Genomic DNA, 6,980 nt, shown 5'->3' on the forward strand with positions numbered 1-6,980 from the left:
CTAGGCTGATTTTGGGTGCTCTTCTCGGCAAAAGGGATAGAAACGGAGGAGAGTTGTAAATGGACAAAGACAAGACTCCTCAGTTGATATTTTTTGTCCTTAAAACATCAACATATTCTCATTCCCATTTTCTCTCTCCCTCCCCTAGACTACAATTTGATTTTAGAAAATGGGATGAAGAGTTTAACTTTGGTATAGCTTTCTATAATAAGAGTTTAAAAAAAAAAAAAAAAGGAAGTTGCACTACTCAACTTTGAATAAGCACAGCAGGAAGAAGTTTTGAAATTTACTTCCCACTTTTTTTGATGTTATCTAAATTTTCTTAATATAATACCTGAAAATTATAAAGAATATTGAGAAATGTGAATCAGGCACTTTACAAAATTGACTTGTAAAATAATATACCCTTAAAATGTCATCTATTCTATCCTACTTGTATTATTCAGGCTTCCCTAGAGGAACACAACTAATAGGATAGATGAATATATGAAAGGGAGTTTATTAAGGAGAACTGACTTACAATCACAAGGTGAAGTCCCACAATAGGCTATCTGCAAGGTTAGGAGCAAGGAAGCCAGTCCAAGTCCCAAAACCTCAAAAGTAAGGAAGCCGACAGAGCAGCCTTTGGTCTGTGGCCGAAGGCCCTAGAACCCTTGGCAAATCACTGGTGTAAGTCCAAGACTCCAAAGCTGAAGAACTTGGAGTCTGATGTTCAAGGGCAGGAGGCATCCAGCATGGGAGGGTGATGAAGACCGGAAGTCTCAGCCAGTCTAGTCCTTCCACGTTCTTCTGCCTGCTCTATTTTAGCCACACTGGCAGCTGATTAGATGGTGCCCACCAGACTCAGGGTGGGTCAGCCTCTCCCAGTCCACTCAGTCCACTGACTCAAATGTTAATTTCCCTTGGTAACACCTTCACAGACACACCCAGGAACAATACTTTGCAACCTTCAATCCAATCAAGTTGATCCTCAATATTAACCATCACACTACTCAATATAGGAATTCAATTTTCAACATGATGGGATGGAAATACTAGTGGACTAGGCGGGGGAGGCCCAGATTTTGGTTTCACTTTTTAAATTTACTATTGATTTGACCTTGAGCATGTCAGGCTCCTTGGTCCTCTGTTGCTTTATCACCTGTAACAAAAGATTGTTAGGGAAATCAAGATGATGTGTATGAAAGCATATGGATTTCATGAAGCATTATAAACCTGTGAGTTTTTTATGATTATTGTATTATTTTGTATATTATATAATATAGTGTATTATTAATACCATTGGTCCTTCAGACCCACAGTTTAAAAATGTCATGAGAACAAAGGGCTTTTTTTGAAACAAGTTTTAGTGAAATCAATGAGGCAATAAAAATAAATTCACCTTTCTGAGATTTGTACAACATGTGCCATTTACTTTATGTTTCTATAGCTAAGAATAAAATTATTTCTAACAAATAATCAAATGCATCCCAAAGTTCAATAGAGATTATATACAACAGGGATAAACTATGAACTAGCTCAATCCAATGTATCAAATTAATCTTAATTAAATTATACAGTATTCCCTAAAAAGGTATAATGTGTCACTTTTTAAATCTGAAAACCTTCTGATGATCAGAATACTTTACTTTTCTATAAACAAAATCCATATCTATTGTGAGTTCAGTCCTAGACTGCTGCAATAAAGCAAGTCCCATGAATGTTTTGGTTTCCCAGTGCATATAAAAGTTATGGTTACAATATACAGTAGCCTATTAAGTGTGCAATAGCATTATGTCTGAAAAAACCAATGTACATACTTTAATTAAAAATATTTTATTGCTAAAAATTGCTAATGATCATCTGAGCCTTCAACGAGTCATAATCCTTTTGCTGGTGGAGGGTCTTGCCTTGATGTTGATGGCTTCTGACTGATCAGGGTGGTGGTTGCTGAAGACTGGGGTGGCTGTGGCAATTTCTTAAAATAAGACAACAATGAAGTTTGCTGCATCAATCAGGACTCTTCCTTTCATGAAAGATTTCTCTGTAGCATGTGATGCTGTTTGGTAACCTTTTGCCCACAGTAGAACTTCTCTCAAAATTGAAGTAAATCCTCTTAAACCCTGCTGTTGCTTCATCAACTAAATTTATAGAATATTCCAAGTCCTTTGTTGTCATTTCAACAATGTTCACAGTATCTTCATCAAGAGTAATTTCCATCTAAAGAAACCACTTTCTTTGCTTATCCACAAAAAGCAACCCCTTATCTGTTCAAGTCTTATTATGACACTGAAGCAATTCAGTCACATCTTCAGGCTCCACTTCTAATTCTAGTTCTCTTGCTCTTCTTCTGCTAATTGACAATGCTCTTGGTCACCCAAGAGCTCTGATGGAGATGTACAAGGAGATGACTGTTGTTTTCATGCTGCTAACATAACATTCATTTTAGCCCACGGTTCAAAGAGTCAGTTCTACTTTCAAGTCTGCAGTTACTTCCTTCACTGAAGTCTTGAACCCCTCAAAGTCAATCATGAGGGCTGGAATCAGTTTCTTCCAAACTCCTGTTCAAGTTGCTATTTTGACTTCCTCTCATGAATCACAAATGTTCTTAATGGCATCTGGCATAGTGAATCCCTTCCAGAAGGTTTTCAATTTACTTTTCTCAAATCTATCAGAGGAATCACTATCTATGGCAGCTATAGCCTTACAAATTAGATTTTTAAAATCCTGAGACTTGAAAGTAGAAATGACTCCTTGATCCATAGGCTAGAACGGATGTTGTGTTAATAGGCACGAAAACAACATTTATCTCTTTGTACATCTCCATCAGAGCTCTTGAGTGACCAAGTGCATTGTCAATTAACAGTAATATTTTGAAAGGAACTTTTTTTTTTTTTTTTTCCTGAGCAATGGGTCTCAACAGTGGGCTTAAAATATTCAGTAAATCACACTGCAAACAGATGTGCTGTCATCCAGGCTTTCTTGTTCCATTTATAGAGAACAGACAGTGTAGATTTAGCATACTTCTTCAGGATCCTAGGATTTGCAGAATGGTATGTGGGCATTGCTTTCGACTTTAAGTCACCAGCTGCATTGGCCCCTAACAAGAGAGAGTCAACCTGTCCTTTGAAGCTTTGAAGCCAAGCATTGACTTTTCCTCTATATAAGTCCTAGATGGCATCTTCTTCCAGTGAAAGGCTGTTTCATGTACATTGAAAATATTTTGTTTAGTGTGGCCACCTTTATTAATGATCTTAGCTAGATTTTACAGACAACTTGCTGCAGATTGTACATTAGCTCTTGCTGCTTCACCTTGTACTTTTATGTTATGGACACAGCTTCCTTCTTTCAAACTCACAAGCCAACCACTGTTAGCTTCAAACTTTCCTTCTGCAGCCTCCACACCTCTCTCGGCCTCCACAGAATTGAAGAGAGTTAGGACCTTGTTCTGGATTAGGTTTTGGCTTAAGGCGATGTTGTGGCTGGTTTGATCTTTTACTCAGACCATTCAAACTTTCTCCACATAGCAATATGGCTGTCTGGCTTCCTTATCACTCGTGTGTTCCCAGGAGTCATACTTTTTATCTTCTTTAAGAACTTTTTTTTTTTTTTTTTGCATTCACAACTTGGCCGTGTGGTGCAGGAAACCTTGCTTATTTCAGCTTTTGACATGCCATCTTTACTAAGATGCACCGTTTCTAGCTATTTATTTATTTATTCGTTTGTTTTTGAGACAGAGTCTCTTGCTCTGTCACCCAGGCTGGAGTTGCTCACTGCAGCCTCCGCCTCCCGGGTTCAAGCGATTCTCCTGCCTCAGCCTTCCGAGTAGCTGGGATTACAGGTGCTTACCACCATGCCTGGCTAATTTTTGTAGTTTTTTTTTTTCAGTAGAAACAGGGTTCTGCCATGTTGGCTGGGCTGATCTCAAACTCCTGACCTCAGGTGATCCGTCCACCTCAGCCTCCCAAACTGCTGGGATTACAGGCATGAGCCACCGTGCATGGCCTCTAGCTTTTAATTTAAGTGAGAGAGGTGCAACACTTTCTTTCACTTAAACACTTGGGAGCCATTGACTCCCAAGGGTTATTAACTGGCCTAATTTCAACATGGTTGTGTCTCAAGGAGTAGGAAGGGCTGAGGAGAGGGAGAGAGATGGGAATGGCTGTTCAGTGGAGCTGTTACAACACATATGACATTGATGGATATGGGCGCTATTTGCTACGTCTCCAAATAATTACAATAGTAACATCAAAGACCACTGATGACAGATCACCATAACAGATATAATACTAATAAAAAAGTATGGACTATTGTGATAATTACTGACATGTGACCCAGAGACATGAAGCGAGCCCATGCTGTTGGAAAAATGGTGCCAATAGAGTCACTTGGTGCAGGGTTGCCACAGACCTTCAATTTGTAAAATTAAAAAAACAAACAAACCAGTATCTGCAAAGAACAATGAAGCAAACACAATAAAACAAGGTATGCCTGTATAGGTATATGAAAAATCAGTTGCATTGCAGTTGTTTGGCTATTTTTAGTCTTATTAATAATATTCCACACTCTTTGCAGGTATTATTTGTTCATTGCTAAACGTTAGCAGAGATGGTAACATTTGGAAGCTTGCAAACATATTAATCTGTTAATGGAAGTAGAGCAAGGGATGCGAGATCTGAGGGTGAAGCAGGAGACGATAGGAAGAGACGGACACACCTTGGTTTACAAAGGCAGGTGAAGCTGGAGCCTCAGCAGCAGCCGCCATGTGCCTTCTGGTTGACGGGAACTTTGTAAGACAGCCTTGGTCTTTCCATTGCCCCTTCAACAACCTGCTCGGTCACTCCAGCTACGCATGGAAGAGGTGCCGGTGAAAGGCCCCTTTCTTCCCTCCCAGAGAAAGATGGAGAAAGGGGAAGGGAAACATAAAACAGAAGAACGGAGCCACAAGCACTCACTGCATTTTCTGTTGATTAAAAGCTCCTCAATTACATGTCCATGTTACAAAATGTATTCAGAAGTTCCAGAAACAACTCACTACTGTGTGACTTCCTATTGATCTTTCCCTTTCTCTCTGTTCCTTTCTCTTCCCTTTTCTTCCCTTTTTATTTCTTTTCCCTTCCCTCCCTCTTTTTCTCCCTTCTTTTTGTGCTTCAATTTGATCCTCTCTTTATTCTTTGCTCTGTTTTAAAATACCTTTTCTTTTCTGTATCTCCCAGGATTCTCTCAAGGGACTGAGACGCAGCTGCAACTTCTAAATGGGCCTCTTCGGCTAAGCTCAGAGAATGAGAAAGAAGAGGTCTCCGAGGAAATTCTCCCCGGTTTCCAGTTCATTTTCAGGATTCTGCTCTGGGTCAACGAAACTCACATCACTTAGAAACAAGCTGATCTCTGCATCCACAGCTCCCTCGTTTTGCATCTACTAAACCCTTACCTGAGGTTTGAGATGTTTCTTAAACATTTCTCACAATTTGCAATGTTTAAAATTCACTGTAGCAAGTCAGAGGAAAAGGTGCTTATGGCCCCCAGGTGCTTATGGTCCCCAGGCCACATAATTAGGATGTATGTTACTAAAAACTTGGTTTCATCAAAATTTATTTTCTAATATAATTATTTTAAAAGTCTTGTTATTCCAGAGAACCTAGCTGGGTTATTGGAGACACAAGGTCTCTCTTGTTGGAAGAAGAAACGTATTGTTTTCACAAATCCCAGTTCTGCCAGAGATGTTTCTGAGGTGAGTCTTTTGCGAACAATAATTATTTTTTTTCTTTTGTACTTTGTTACTTATTTTTTTTACCTTTAATTGGTATGATTACATATTCAAAATTTAATAAAAGAAATATTCATTGTCTATTTCTTTTTTGGACACTATTATTTTTTATTTGTTTTTAGACATTCACTTCTGAATATTATCATAATTAGTTTCATTGATTATAGCTCAAAATAATTTTGTCATATATAAAATTTCTTCCGTATGTCAAAAATGCAACTTAGGCCTTTCTTACATAAACATCTGCATTGTCAAGCAAAAAGCTGCTCTTAACTGAGTTTCTTTTTTTTAACTTTTAAGTTTGGGGATACATGTGCAGGTTTGTTTTATAGGTAAACTTGTGTCGTGGGGGTTGGTTGTATGATTATTTCGTCACGCCAGGTATTAAGCCTGGTACCCATTAGTTATTTTTCCTGATCCTCTCCCTCCTCGCACACTTCACCCTCTGATATGCCTCAGTGTCTGTTGTTCCCCTCTATGTGTCCATGTGTTCCCATCATTTAACTCTCACTTATAAGTGAGAACATGCAGCATTTGGTTTTCTCTTCCTGCATTAGTTTGCTAAGGATAATGACCTCCAGCACCATGCATGTCATTACAAAGGAAAAGATCTCATTCTTTTATATGGCTGCATAGCATTCCATGGTGTGTATGTATCACATTTTCTTTGTTCAGTCTGTCATTGATGGGCATTTAGGTTGAGTCCATGTCTTTGTTATTGAGAATAGTGCTGCAATGAACCTACGTGTGTGTGTGTGTCTTTGTAATAGAATGATTTATATTCTTTTGAGTATATACCCTGTAATGGGATTGCTGGGTCAAATGGTATTTCTTTCTTTAGGTCTTTGAGGACTTTCCACACCATCTTCCACAGTGGTTGAACTAATTTACACTCTCACTAACGGTGTATAAACGTTCTTTTTTCTCCACAACCTCTCCAGCATCTGTTATTTTTTAACTTTTTAATGATAGCCATTCCGACTTGTGTGAGACGGTATCTCATCGCAGTTTTGATTTGCATTTCTCTAATGATCAATGATGTCGAGCTTTTTTTCATATGATTGTTGGCTGCATGTATGTTTTCTTTTGAAAAGTGTCTGTTTATGTTGAGGACAATAATTCTAGGGAGAGACAATAATACTGAATTAGAGTTGATACTGATGACAGAGCTGTCTGGTACTTCCCACACGCGAGGCACTCTCTTGAACATTTTGGTCTTCACAAAAGTCCTGTG

The 6,980-nt window shown here is 38.6% G+C and overlaps 1 pseudogene; it reads right to left on the bottom strand.

The window, feature by feature from the left end:
• Window positions 1-2,314: 2,314 nt before the first annotated feature.
• On the bottom strand, window positions 2,315-3,687 carry LOC126932895 (tigger transposable element-derived protein 1-like; annotated as a pseudogene).
• Between the last annotated feature and the right edge of the window lie 3,293 nt (window positions 3,688-6,980).

This window comes from Macaca thibetana, chromosome 12, assembly GCF_024542745.1.
Source record: "Macaca thibetana thibetana isolate TM-01 chromosome 12, ASM2454274v1, whole genome shotgun sequence".
In the NCBI taxonomy this organism is placed as follows: domain Eukaryota; kingdom Metazoa; phylum Chordata; class Mammalia; order Primates; family Cercopithecidae; genus Macaca; species Macaca thibetana.